Source organism: Schistocerca piceifrons, chromosome 4, assembly GCF_021461385.2.
Source record: "Schistocerca piceifrons isolate TAMUIC-IGC-003096 chromosome 4, iqSchPice1.1, whole genome shotgun sequence".
Taxonomy (NCBI): domain Eukaryota; kingdom Metazoa; phylum Arthropoda; class Insecta; order Orthoptera; family Acrididae; genus Schistocerca; species Schistocerca piceifrons.
The window spans coordinates 271079230-271094619 of NC_060141.1; the positions used below are offsets into that span (position 1 = coordinate 271079230).

Consider the following 15390-nt stretch of genomic DNA (forward strand, 5'->3'; position numbering starts at 1 on the left):
GTGAGGTTGATAGTCGTCCACTGCGGTCTTCATCTTCAACATTCGTTCTGCCTTCACTAAGCATTTTATGCCAACGAAAAACTTGAGCTCTTGACATAACTCCTCTCCAAAAGCCTTCTGAAGCTTACCGTAAGCTGTCGTCGTGTTTTCACCCAATTTAACGCAAAAATGGCATACCGTTGCGCAATATTATGCGGATCCATTTCCGTGACGAGAGACACAAACACGTGTTAACTTATTACAGCACAACTCACGACTGAGCAGTTGCATCGATGTGCCGCTTGACCTCTAAGCAGCTAATAGATCAAGGTCAAAGATATTGTGCCTACGAAAGCCTGCAAGGTTGCCACATCTTGCAAAGAAAATGAGTCTCATTACTTTATTGTTGCACCTCGTATAGTAGAACCAGTCTGATCACTTCTCAGCAGGCAGTAGCGCCATTCAGGACAGTAAATACGAAACGGCCGCTTTTCCTGTCCTGTTGACTTTACTACACCTTTCCCCACCGATCTTAATATTAACTGGTAACCTCCATAAATTGGTATATTGTATTATTTAATAACAGTAGTTCCAGTACGAGACATGACCACAAATGGCTGCTAAATGTATTGTTGTATTACAACAGCCTTAATTAGATTTTGTTATTTTCTACGAACATGTGCCACATTTGAAGATGACCATCTCTATAATGTGCATTCACGAATCCATGTTACTTCAGATTGACATTATAATGTAGCGTATGGTCGGTGCTACTTGCACACGCTCCTGAGATGCCAGCATAGACAGACAGACAATAAGATATTCCCCCCTCTCAGCTCTATTGTCTCTACAGCGGCTTCTCTACGTACCACTCTCTCCCTAATATATGCAGCAAACTTTACGAAGCTCCGGGCTAAATTCACCACCGTGAATTAAACCGAAGCAAATCTTAAAGTATTACTGTCTCTAATTACCTTTGTTTGTTACTCTCCTAAGAAGTTGTCAACGTTAGTTGACGTTCTTCGACCAGGCTGTTGATGCAAATTATTATGAAACACGGCTGAGAGCCGCGGGTGGGGCGAACACTTGATACGGTCCGCATGCAGACCGCGGGCCGCAGTTTGACTACCACTGGTACTCTTTTATTCCAGTAACGCTTTTTCTTCGCCTATATATTTTCCAAGTTCAGGCCTCATCATTATCAAGGCTACAGTTATTATCTAAGAACTTTTGTTCTTATGTCAACACTCCAGAAAATACTGTATTTGCCTTGTTTGCTGATTTGTTTTGCATATGTCACCACAACGAAGTAGGTTTCACTGTGGACGTTACTTAACTGCGAAATGAACAGTGTATGACACCTAAAATCATCATCGTAGTCATCATCATCTTGCAAGTATTCTACTGCTAGCGCCGCTTCTCGCTTCGCGTAATCCAAGTCCTCCGCTTATGCCAGTTTCCGTCCTGTAATCCCCTGGCACCTATCATACTCGGACCTCTCGACTCCAGCCTCTCCTACGTCACCACGCTTTGTTTTTCCCGCTGAAGTAAACTTCCACACCTCCTTTGGTCATTGGCTATCGTCCATATCGTTTTAGTTGTTTCATTGCTACGTTACGTATTTTTCATTTGTCGACACCCATAGCCTCCAGTTCGGGCGGAGTTTAGATTATAACCTCTGTTATGTTACTATTTGGTACACGGTCCAGCCTAGAGTTACCAGAACGACGCCTCCAAAAGTCCATCTCTAGTATAACCCACTTGTTCATCCGACGCCTGTTTACTACCCCCATTTCTGCTTTGTATATGGAACGATGTTTTCAGCAACTGGATGATATATTACTTGATTGGTCCTTTTCCAGTTGTCAGTTCAGTACTGTAGCTGTCGTGGCTTGCCATATGTCCTATTTTGGTTATCTTTACTTTTTCAATTTGGAGACATCATATCCCCCAGATACTTAAAATACTTACATCTCCTGATCTCACTGGTTCCAATCTCCTCATCCTCTAGGGTTCTGTCGCCAACTTTCAGACATTTGGTCCTCGTCGAGCTCTTTTTAACTTCCAAAGCTTGTACTCAGATTCGTGCTGATCTCTTGCTATGACGACATGATCATCAGCGAAGAGAAGTGTGTAGATGATTTTACCGCGCAGAGGGGCTCCCATGTCTCTGCATTTGCTGCTCCAGGTTTTTAAGTGCTTCCTCCACAATGATTTTAAAACGTGTCGGTGCTATAGCGAACACCTACCACCGAGTCGTATGATGGTGCATCGCTTTTGTTCGCTAACATAACATGTATTGTTTCGGCATTGTACCCTTTCAAACGCATTACCACGCGATGCATAATTTTATCAAAGGATTACGCCATTTTGGTTTGTCTCCTGTAGCGGCGTGCTTTGTATTGTGCCGCGACCATTTCAGAGTGGCCGGCCGCGGTGGCCGAGCGGTTCTAGGCGCTTCTGTCGGAACCGCACGACTACTGCGGCGCAGGTTCGAATCCTGCCTCGGGCATGGATGTATGTGATTTCCTTAGGTTTAAGTAGTTCTAAGTTCTAGGGGACTGATGACCTCAGATGTTAAGTCCCATAGTGCTCAGAGCTAGAGCCATTTCAGAGTGTATTTGGGCTGCAGACATGCACTTGCAAAGAAACAAAAAATATATATACGTATGTCTTTTTCATGTGGATTAATAAAGCGTTATGAACACTCCTTGTATCCAGTGTGAATGATAAAAAACGAAGCGGCAGACCACATATCTGTGAAGAGCCGGCTACGGGAAGAAAAGTGGAGGACTTGGTACTAGGAGAAAGGCGTGTTACAGCCGAGACGTTAGTGAAAAAATGGATACTCATACACGGATCAGTTTTCAACATCTTGCAAAGTATGTCAAACATGGCAAAGATCTCCGCCCGCTTGTAGCGCTCGTGTTTACATTCATTCAAAAAGGCAACTGGATCGAGGCGCTAGCTGTTGCAGCTTTCACGCTAATCCATACGACTTCTTCAATCACACAATCACTATGGACGAGTACTCTGTGTAATTGTTTCCAGAGATAAGAGAACGTAGCAAGCAGTGAAAACACAGCCGAGAAGCTGAATTCAAGGTTGTGTATGTTTTTGCGACTTCCATGATGTGGTGTTACGTCTCGTAAGGGAAAAATCGTCACAGGAGCATAGTGTTGACATCTGACGTGATTGAATTTGATTATGGCAGGCTACCAAGACAAGGCGTCTTGGCAATTCGGTTTTGTTCCACGGCAACGCTCCAGCTTATTCTACAGAAAAGATATGCTGCTTTTTTCCCTGCGCGCTCCTGAGATGGCATCCATTTACTTCTTCCTCTTTCCTCCGATGAAAGTTTTTGTTTCTTTTTCATTTTTTTAGCGCTTTCAACATGACTACGAGCTGATTTTCGAAGTTTCCTGGAAATTCCAAAATACAGACTTCTATAACCAAAATCTTAGCCAAATAATCCATGGTGTGGAAAAATATGTGTCATTGAAGAGTTAATACGTACAGAAGGACTACTGCCACGATTATAAAGTTTCATGATCTCAGCTTGGTTTTTCGAGATAATTATTCTATATGACTGTCTCTCTTACAATGTCATTATTTGATATCATTCGAGGCGTTTCCAGATTGAAATTAGATTCAGCAATACGAACTCTCTAAGTGAAACAATTTCAGAAGACCGAAATTAGTATATCGGCTTTCTTTGTGATTCCTTCATTTTGGGCTGGCCGGTGTGGCCGTGCGGTTCTAAGCGCTTCAGTCTGGAACCGCGTGACCGCTACGGTCGCAGGTTCGAATCCTGCCTCGGGCATGGATGTGTGTGATCTCCTTAGGTTAGTTAGGTTTAAGTAGTTCTAAGTTCAAGGGGACTGATGACCACAGATGTTAAGTCCCATAGTGCTCAGAGCCTTCATTTTGGTGGCAGTAGGATCAGTGCGCCGTTGGGACCACGGAGTGTTTACAGGCTGTAGGACCAACTTCTTCGGATTCTTCATTAAACAGGTAGATCAAATTTTGCTTTGAGGCTGAATGAATACTTCTTGCATTACACTTCTTATGCTCATCTTCGCTTCATTCAGATTTTATTTGACAGCAAGACTTAGCTTCTTTCGAAACTATGGTGAAGTTCCCTTTGTTTTCGCAACCAACTTCTAACACGACTGTTGAACCACGGTGGTTGTTTTCCAACCAGTACAACCTTGTTGGCAAATACCTTTATTTGTACAGTAGCTTGAGTTTCATTTGCTGACACGCTACACATCGTAGAGGTGAATATTTTGTTGACTGCTCAAGTAACCTGCAATATACAAGGTTTACCGGAAACCTAGTTATTTCACATCCTCTTCTACGACCGTCTGTCGGGATCACTCAACACATACAGTTTCGTTTGCGTGGTGTCTTAGAGGATGATGTTTTCCTCCTTTACTGTATGCGGTATCAATCTTCAGCTCCCTGAGTTACGTAAGTACGCACCATTGGAGCACCAACAACCTGGTGACGTTCGAATTCGCTTAGCTCTGACATAATGCACTCACAAGTACACAGAACATGGTTCTGATCACGGCTAACACAACTTTAAGGACACTGCCGTCGGTGGTCAGATACAACCCATCTGCAGGCTTGGCTAGGATCTGCATTTATCCTGAAGCACTCATTTCTTGCGATGTTTCCATATTTTTATTCAACTCCTGTATATCGATGCGCGATTTTCGTTAAGCTATAGGGGACAATTTGACCAATATTCTGTTGTACGAAAGGACTTTTCAAAGACTGAAGCTGCAGATTACGGCATCGAACTTTTTTTGACGAAGGTATACACTTTTTTGTGGCATTGAAAAGGGCCTTCGAAGAGAACTGCAGCGTTAAACATGTGTGGAACTTGACCAAATAATAACAAGATAATAACGGCGCAGGGTTGTGTCTAGGCATCAGGAGCAGAGCTCGCACGAATCTCTGCCCGATTGTACCAAATTTAAGCAAACACCTAACTCAGGTATAGTTCCTGCTGATGAAGTTTTTCAAGCACATCAGTCTATTATCTGATGTTGATCGATGAGACAACTTGCTCCTGATTCTGCTAAGGCTTCCACAACGCATACATCATTCAAAGAAAAAGATACGGCTTTCGTTTATAGCGAATGCTGGCAAATATTGGAGAAGCGGTGCGGTTCTACGTTGAAAGGTGTCCTAATTTGCTCTATGTTTCATGAAATTAACTTTGACGTGATGCACTATATCAACAACGTTTTGATTCTTGGAAAAGGCTTAGTATTTAAGCGGTATGGATTAATGAACGATAAGAAAGAATTCTGGTCAAAACAAGTTTTATTATAAGTGCAGAATACTATCGCCACGTCTCAAAATACGCAATATGTATCTAAGATCTATATCTCCCTTTACATTTTACTTTCAATGTCTTTGTGCTGTTGCTCTATTCTTTTGTCTTGTGATATTCGTATTGTCTATTGAATTATTGTTGACGTTGGTTTGTTGCAGAGTATGATGAGAACAGCTTTGTCACTGAACTGTTTTCAGTAACTCAGCCTCTGCGCCACCTTGTTATTGATGACGAACTGTTCTTCCGGTACACCCTTATATGCTGATGTTGATATTCCTATATCCTTCTGACCAGAAATACTTCCTTTTTTTCGTTTCACGTATCTCACGAACAGTATTTCCGAAATGTTGTACATTGGTGAGCAAAACTTAAGAACGAAAGTAACTTTCGTGTGATGCGTCACTACCAAGAAATGTAGCTCGATGAAACTGGGACCTTACATAGAAAGAAATGCTAAGGTATGATAACTGGAAGAAACAGGGAATGAGACGAAAAGAAATGACACATTTAGTCAAAGACAATAATTACACTGAAGTTAGCGCGATTCTTGATGGCCTCCTGAATATCACAAAAGGTGGAACTAGGTTCCACATAGAGTGAGTGATCACCACCGACATCACTGCGTTTTCTGCAACGCACTCCCATGCTGGCCACAACGTTAGTAAGGTTTTCTTCTGGTAGGGCGTTACGTTGCTCTAAAAGCCCGTTTGACGGCTTCTGGATGGTCGTTAGTGAGTGTGGACGTGCTGCAATACGTTTTGACAACGTATCCCACGTGTAATCGAGAAAATTTACGACGGGAAAAGGTGCAGCCCAGTACATTCACCGAATATCATCTCGTTCCAAACTGTGAGTGTACCGTGTTAGCTTTGCGATAGTGCCTAGATCTTAAGGACTATACCAACTTCGGGTGAGAAGATTCAGTCTAACCAGTGATTACGGGCGTATCGTTTGGGTGGCGAGAGTTTTGAACAGGCAGTTCACCTAGGAACATTGTCGAACATGATTTGTGTCCTGCTTTCTCAGAAAATTATTTTGAACGATTAGTTCATGAGCCCACTCGAAACGTAAATGGTTGCGAAAGCGTACTTGACCTCTTAGCAACAAATAATGCCGATCAAACAGCGAGTATCATGATGAATACAGGGATTAGAGACCACAAGGCAGTTGCCGCTAGGCTGAATACCATAACACCCACAACCATCAAAAAGAAGCGCAAAGTACAACAATTTAAAAAAATCTCTCCGATCTGATCACGTAAGCGTAGAACAGATGTGGAATAATTTCAAAGAGATGGTGTCGACGGCAATAGAGATATACGAGGGTTGGAACTTTAATAGTGGCAACTGTTAATTTACAGCTCGTTACGTGTTTCAAAGTTTTACTGACCTTCAAAGGAGTCACCAGCATTGTTTATAGCCCGTTGCCAGCGATATGGGAGTCGTAGGATACTCTTAGCAGTGTCAGTTGTGTTGACAGTTCGAGCGGCGCGATCTATTGCCCGACGAATTTGTAGCAATTCTGAAGCAATGCCGTGAAGTGTTTCCTTCAGTATGGAAATCGAGTTGAACTCACGAGGGCTTAAGTCAGGGGAATGCAGTAGGTGGTATAGCACTTAGTAGGCCCATCAGTCAAACAACTTGCAATGTACGTGCTCGAGCATTGTCCTGCAAAATGATGGTCAGGTACTGCAGAAAGCGTCATCACTTCTGTCTCTACGCTGGTCATTTTTGGCACACAACCTACGACCCTTTTAGAGACAGAAGTGTTGACATTTTCTGCAGGACCTAACTATCATTTTGCAGAACGATGCTCAAGCACGTACAGTGCAAGCTGTTACTGATTTGTTTGACTGATGGGACTGCTAAGTGCTATACCACCTACTGCATTCCCCTGACTTAAGCCCTCATGAGTTCAACTCGATTTATAAACTGAAGGAAACAACTCACGGCATTCGCTTCAGAACTGCTACAAATTCGTCGGGCAATAGACCACGCCGCTCGAACTGTCAACACAACTGGCACTGCTAAGAGTATCCTACGACTTCCACATCGCTGGCAATGGGTTATACACAATTCTGGTGACTATTTGAAGGTTAGTAAAACTTTGAAACACATAACTATTTTTCACGTGCTGTAAATAAATAGTTGCCACTATTAAAGTTCCAACCCTCGTATATACCACGTAAATTAATAAGTAATGGTACTGGTTTCCCATGGTAAACAAAACGGGTTAGATCGCTGTTGCAGAAGCAACTAAAAAAGCATGCCATATTTTAAAAACTCAAAATCCCCAAGGTTGGCAAATTTTTGCAGAAGTTCGAAATATAGCGCGTACTTCAATGCGAGATGCTTTTTATAATTTCCACATCGAAACTCTGTCTCGGAATCTGGCAGAAAGAGATTCTGGTCATACATAAAGCGCACCAGTGGCCAGACGCAATCAATAGCTTCACTGCGCGATAACAAGGGTGAAATCGTTGATGACAGTGCCACTAAAGCAGAGTTATTAAACAAGGTTTTCCGAAACTCCTTCACCAAAGAAGACGAAGTAAATATTCCTGAATTCCCATCAAGAACAACTGCCAAGATGAGAAACATAGAAGTACACTACTGCCATTAAAATTGCTACACCAAGAAGAAATGCAGATGATAAACGGGTGTTCATTGGACAAATATATTATACTAGAACTGACTTGTGATTACATTTTCACCCATTTTGGGTGCATAGATCCTGAGAAATCAGTACCCAGAACAACCACCTCTGGCCGTAATAACGGCCTTGATACGCCTAGGCATTGAGTCAAACAGAGCTTTGATGGCGTGTACAGGTACAACTGCCCACGCAGCTTCAACACGATACCACAGTTCATCAAGAGTAGTGACTGGCGTATTTTGACGAGCCATTTGCTCGGCCACCGTTGACCAGACTTTTCTATTGGTGAGAGATCTGGAGAATGTGTTGGCCAGGGCAGCAGTCGAACATTTTCTGTATCCAGAAAGGCCCGTACAGGACCTGCAATATCCGGTAGTGCATTATCTTGCTGAAATGTAGGGTTTCGCTGGGATCGAATGAAGGGTAGAGCCACTGGTCGTAACACTTCTGAAACGTAACGTCCACTGTTCAAAGTGCCGTCAATGCGAACAACAGGTGACCGAGACGCGTAACCAATGGGACCCCGTACCATCACGCCGGGTGATACGCAAGTATGGCGATGACGAATACATGCTCCCAAGGTGCGTTCATCGCGATGTCGCCAAACACGGATACCACCATCATGATGCTGTAAACGGAACCTGGATTCATCCGAAAAAATGACGTTTTGCCATTCGTGCACCCAGGTTCGTCGTTGAGTACACCATCACAGGCGCTCCTGTCTTTGATGCAGCGTCAAGGGTAACCGCAGCCCTGGTGTCCGAGCTGATATTCCATGCTGCTTTAATCGTCGTTGAACTGTTCGTGCAGATGGTTGTCTTACAAACGTCCCCATCTGTTGACTCAGGGATTGAGACGTGGCTGCACGATCCGTTACAGCCATGCGGATAAGATGCCTGTCATCTCGACTGCTAGTGATACGAGGATGTTGGGATCCAAAACGGAGTTCCGTATTACTCTCCTGAGCCCACCGATTCCATATTCTGCTAACAGTCATTGGATCTCGACCAACGCGAGCAGCAACGTCGCGATACGATAAACCGCCATCGCGATGGGCTACAATCCGACCTTTATCAAAGTCGGAAACGTGATGGTTCGCATTTCTCCTCCTTACACGAGGCATCACAACAACGTTTCACCAGGCAACGCTGGTCAACTGCTGTTTGTGTATGAGAAATCGGTTGGAAACTTTCCTCATGTCAGCACGTTGTAGGTGTCGCCACAGGCGCAAACCTTGTGTGAATGCTCTGAAAAGCTGATCATTTGCGTATCACAGCATCTTCTTCCTATCGGTTAAATTTCGCGTCTTCGTGGTGTAGCAATTTTAATGGCCAGTAGTGTAGATATCCTCGGTGTAGCAAAGCAGCTTAAATCAATTAAGGCAAGGCCTCCGGTCCGGATTGTATACCAGTGAGATTCCTCTCAGAGTATGCTGATACAATAGCACGATATTTAGCAATTATATACAACAGCTCGCTCACATAAAGTTCCGTACCTGAAGACTGGTAAATTGCTGAAGTCACACCAATACCCAAAAAGGGAAACAGGAGTAATCCGCCGAATTACAGGCCCATATCACTAACGTCGATGTCCAGTAGGGTTTTAGAACATATACTGTGTTCGAATATTATGAATTACCTCGAAGAAAACAATTTATTGAGAGATAGTCAGCACGGATTCAGAAAACATCGTTCTCGTGAAACACAACAAACTCTTTATACTCATGAAGTAATGAGTGCTATCGACAGGGGATGTCAAACTGATTCCATATGTTTGGATTTCCAGAAGGCTTTCGACACCGTTCCTCAAAAGCTTCTTCTAACCAAACTGCGTGCCTATGAAATATCGCCTCAGTTGTGCGACTGTGTTCGTGATTTCCTGTCAGAAAGGTCACAGTTGGTAGTAATACACGGAAAGTCATCGAGTAAAACAGAAGTAATATCCGTCGTTCCCCAAGGAAGTGTTACAGGTCCTCTATTATTCCTGATCTACACTCCTGAAAATTGAAATAAGAACACCGTGAATTCATTGTCCCAGGAAGGGGAAACTTTATTGACACATTCCTGAGGTCAGATACATCACATGATCACACTGACAGAACCACAGGCACATAGACACAGGCAACAGAGCATGCACAATGTCGGCACTAGTACAGTGTATATCCACCTTTCGCAGCAATGCAGGCTGCTATTCTCCCATGGAGACGATCGTAGAGATGCTGGATGTAGTTCTGTGGAACGGCTTGCCATGCCATTTCCACCTGGCGCCTCAGTTGGACCAGCGTTCGTGCTGGACGTGTAGACCGCGTGAGACGACGCTTCATCCAGTCCCAAACATGCTCAATGGGGGACAGATCCGGAGATCTTGCTGGCCAGGGTAGTTGACTTACACCTTCTAGAGCACGTTGGGTGGCACGGGCTACATGCGGACGTGCATTGTCCTGTTGGAACAGCAAGTTCCCTTGCCGGTCTAGGAATGGTAGAACGATGGGTTCGATGACGGTTTGGATGTACCGTGCACTATTCAGTGTCCCCTCGACGATCACCAGTGGTGTACGGCCAGTGTAAGAGATCGCTCCCCACACCATGATGCCGGGTGTTGGCCCTGTGTGCCTCGGTCGTATGCAGTCCTGATTGTGGCGCTCACCTGCACGGCGCCAAACACGCATACGACCATCATTGGCACCAAGGCAGAAGCGACTCTCATAGCTGAAGACGACACGTCTCCATTCGTCCCTCCATTCACGCCTGTCGCGACACCACTGGAGGCGGGCTGCACGATGTTGGGGCGTGAGCGGAAGACGGCCTAACGGTGTGCGGGACCGTAGCCCAGCTTCATGGAGACGGTTGCGAATGGTCCTCGCCGATACCCCAGGAGCAACAGTGTCCCTAATTTGCTGGGAAGTGGCGGTGCGGTCCCCTACGGCACTGCGTAGGATCCTACGGTCTTGGCGTGCATCCGTGCGTCGCTGCGGTCCGGTCCCAGGTCGACGGGCACGTGCACCTTCCGCCGACCACTGGCGACAACATCGATGTACTGTGGAGACCTCACGCCCCACGTGTTGAGCAATTCGGCGGTACGTCCACCCGGCCTCCCGCATGCCCACTATACGCCCTCGCTCAAAGTCCGTCAACTGCACATACGGTTCACGTCCACGCTGTCGCGGCATGCTACCAGTGTTAAAGACTGCGATGGAGCTCCGTATGCCACGGCAAACTGGCTGACACTGACGGCGGCGGTGCACAAATGCTGCGCAGCTAGCGCCATTCGACGGCCAACACCGCGGTTCCTGGTGTGTCCGCTGTGCCGTGCGTGTGATCATTGCTTGTACAGCCCTCTCGCAGTGTCCGGAGCAAGTATGGTGGGTCTGACACACCGGTGTCAATGAGTTCTTTTTTCCATTTCCAGGAGTGTATATTAACGACATAGGACACAATCTGAGTCGCCCTCTTAGACTGTTAGCAGATGATGCTGTCATTTACCGCCTTGTAAAGTCATCAGATGACCAAACCGAATTGTAAAATGATTTAGATAAGATATCTGTGTGGTACAAATATGACAATTGATTCTGAATAAAGAAAAGTGTGTAGTTATTCACATGAGTACCAAAAGAAATCCGCCATATTTCGATTACGCTATAAATCACAGAAATCTGAACGCTGTAAATTCAACTAAATACTTAGGGATTACAATTACAAATAACCTAAATGGGGAAGATCACATAGATAGTGTTTTGGGTAGAGCAAACCAAAGACTGCATTGGCAGAACACTTAGAAGGTGCAACAGATCTGCTAAAAAGACTGCTTACACCACACTTGTCCGCCCTACTCTGTAGTATTGCTGTGCGGTGTGGGATCCGCATCAGGTGGGACTGGCGGATGACATCGAAAAAGTTCAAAGAAGGGAGGCTCGTTTTGTACTATCGCGAAATAGGGGAGATAGTGTCAGAGACATGAAACGTGAATTGGAGTGGCAATCGTTAAAGCAAAGGCGTTTTTCTTTGCTAAGGGATCTTCTCAGGAAATTTCAATCACCAGTTTTCTCCTCCGATTGCGAAAACATTCTATTGGCACCCACCTACATAGGGAGAAATGATCATCACGATAAAATAAGAGAAATCAGGATTCGCACAGAAAAATTTAAGCGTTCATTTTGCCGCGCGCCGTTCGAGAGTGGAACGGTAGAGAGAGAGCTTGAAGGTGGTTCATTGAACCCTCTGCCAGGCACTTTATTGTGAATAGCGGAGTAATTACGTAGATGTAGAGGTGTTATGACGTGGGGAGGCATAAAGTTGGTTTGGCGTACTAACCTCCAAATCTTTGAACACAGTGCACTCAGCGGCCAACGTTATTCTGACGCTGTACTCCGTCCCCACGTGCTTTTCAGGGGTTCCATCGGCCCTGAATTCACTTTTATGGATGAAAATGTACGACCACATTGAACAGCGAAGGAGGAGGAGCTCTTAGAACGAGAGGATATTTGACGAATGGACTGTTCTACCCGTTCCCCCGACTTAAATCACGCCGAACACATGTGCTATGCTTTGGAGAAGTGCACTGCTGCACGTTCACATGCACCAGCGGCCATCCAGCTGTTGTCAGCCGCGTTGGTGGACGAATGTAACGGCCTACAACAAGAGACTGTTACCACACCAACACTGTGGCCAGGATGTGAGCACGTTGAAAGACGAGCACTTCATTCACCATTCAGTGCTCGTATTTCATATTTCTAATCCCAGCATTCTGATATTCGGTAATATAATAATTCAGGCCCTGTTTTAATTTCTATGGGTTGCCTAATTTATTTGACGATGTTTACAGTTTGTCTCACACTGATCTGTGGGAGGAGCTTAGCGTTAGGAGTTTTCTTCATTTATGGGCGAGGCCAGCAGTCTTCCTTAGCAGCCATGATGGTTTCCCGTTTCCCATCTTTTTTCCGATCGCCAGGGTAACACGTGGTGTCGTTTGATCGTTCAGTAGTGGCCAAAGTTTCTCCTGTTCTCAGTTCCCCAACCTACCTTAACAACCTGCTATTCTGCTCGATTTTAACGTCGCGAGGTTGCCTCCCTCTGAGATTCCGGCCCTCTGATTCGCCATTTCAGGTGCGCACCCGTTTTTCGGCGGTAGGCGCCAACCGCCCTCCGCGGGTGGATAGTGGACAGAGGGGCAGTAAGGCAGTTCTAGTGTGACCTGCGACTGGAGGTGCTGCTTCCAGGAGATGAAGTTCGGTAAACATGGGCGCCGCCGTTCACTGTAGCTTCGCGCCCTGTGGCCCAGAGGGAACCTTATAGGTCATTTTACAGATGTGCGTTGCTTAAATTACGGTTTACGCAAATTTTCCGGTTTATAAGACTGTCGATTTTCCTTGTACAGTTGGGCATAATGTGCGAGATGTGCTGGTTAGTCATAGTAGCTTGCAGTACGGCACTAAAGTGTATACTTTCATGCTCGCTTTTCCGCTTCGTCTGGCAGTAGCTCTTTCAGTTTAACCGTGCAAAATTCGACTCAGAATTTAGATCTTCCTAGCTTGAAAACTTGTGCCCTCTGTCCTACGCCATGTGGTGAGTGTCTGGCGCCCCTTCATGTTACGTTAACTTAGTCGGACCGCTAGCCAAAGTTATCTAGTGTCGCCCGTATGAATAGTTTCGCGTCTTGCTGGTTATATTCCTTTAGTACAGGAGGCTACCAAGCGATTCATCCACAGTAGCATCTTTCTTAGTCTTTGGCTGATTCTTGGTGGTGGTTGTTGCATGCCTGCAACCCCGTCCGTTAGTAATTGGACTTCATTTGATAACACAGCGATCGTTCCTAGAATTCCTTTTCTCCTGCTATCGTGGCTTATTATGAACGAGCGTTGGGACAGGCTGCTGAACTCAATTCTTTCTTCTCCCATCCCCATTTGATTGTGTGTAATTGTTCAGTGTTCAACTGTTAAATAAATGAGTTCTTTAATCTTTACGTTCTCCCTTTCATTATGTGAAACCACCCCTAGTGTCACAGTAGAATAATGCAGAACTATAACGGTTGCTACAAGGTCGTGCAGGTCTCGCGCCATTAATGATAGGATAAAGATTCAGCATCGCGCGCCTGGCACGACCATTGCACGTATGGCACCGATAATAGTAATAATAATTTTCAGTTATCCCCCATTGATAAACTGGGAAGTGCTCACGGCTCAGTGTGAGTACGTAAGGACTAAATCCACTTGATGTGGTGGAAGTAGTGGTCTCTGTTTTACCTAGCTGGTTTAGAAAAGATATTAAAAATTACAGCCCCTACAGCAAGGGATAGTAACCTGAAAAAAACGAGCAACCGCTTTTAACGTTACAGAGCATTCATTGGCGTCCATGGTGACGACTCACCCTATTAAGAACTATGTCCCACCTTTCGTAATGCGCAGGAGCCTACCACGGAGCGCCATGAGATCAGTGTAATTATTGGCTATGAATAAAAATGTCATTTCTCTTCGTCACACTGCGTGTTTCTTTCAGTCATCTTATACTATGCTATACTATACTTAAACAGTTATTTGTAAGTGTGGTCCAATTTTCACCGAGCTATGTTACTTGGCAGAGACACATCGTCCGGAAGTTACTTTCGTCCTTAAGTTTTGCACACCAGTGTATTAGTGAATGGAATAGGAGAAACAGTTACGATACTGTAAAACGGGTAGTACTGTCAATCTGTAAACTAAAGGACCAGCAGGCGAGTCCCCAGTGTTTCTACCCAGCTACGTTGTACGGAGGATATGCAGACTATTTGCCAATGCAATACCGGCCCTTTCGCTGCCCGCCTTTTACACTGAAGCGCCAAAGAAACTGGTATAGGCACGCGTATTCAAATACGGAGATATGTAAACAGGCAGAACACGGCGCTGCGGCCGGCAACGCCTTTATAAGACAGTAAGTGTCTGGCGCAGTTGTTAGATCGGTTGCTGCTGCTACAATGACAGATTATCAAGATGTAAGTGAGTTTGGACGTGGTGTTATAGTTGGCGTACGAAGATGGGACACAGAATCGCCAAAGGTATGGATGAAGTGGGGATTTTCCTGTACGACTATTTCACGAGTGTACCGTGAATATCAGGAATCCGTTTAAAACATCAAATCACTGACATCGCTGCGGCTGGAAAAATGTCCAGGAGGAGCGGGACCAACGGCGACTGAAGAGAATCGTTCGATGTGATAGGAATGCAACCCTTGCGCGAATTGCTGCACATTTCAGTGCTGGGCTATCAACAAGTGTCAGCGGGCGAACCATATGGACTTTCGGAGCCGAAGGCCCACTCGCTTACCCTTGATGACTGCACAATGCTTTACGCCTCGCCTGGGCTCGTGAACATTGACATTGGACTGTTGATGACTGAAAATAAGTTGCTTTGTCGGACGAGTCTCGTTTCAAATTGT

General features: G+C 45.2%; 1 protein-coding gene across 1 annotated transcript in view; it reads right to left on the reverse strand.

The window, feature by feature from the left end:
* The window catches only part of LOC124795788 (sodium channel protein Nach-like), a 136986-nt gene that overhangs the window by 68766 nt on the left and 52830 nt on the right, over nt 1-15390 (reverse strand). The gene's annotated exons all lie outside the window — the stretch shown is intronic.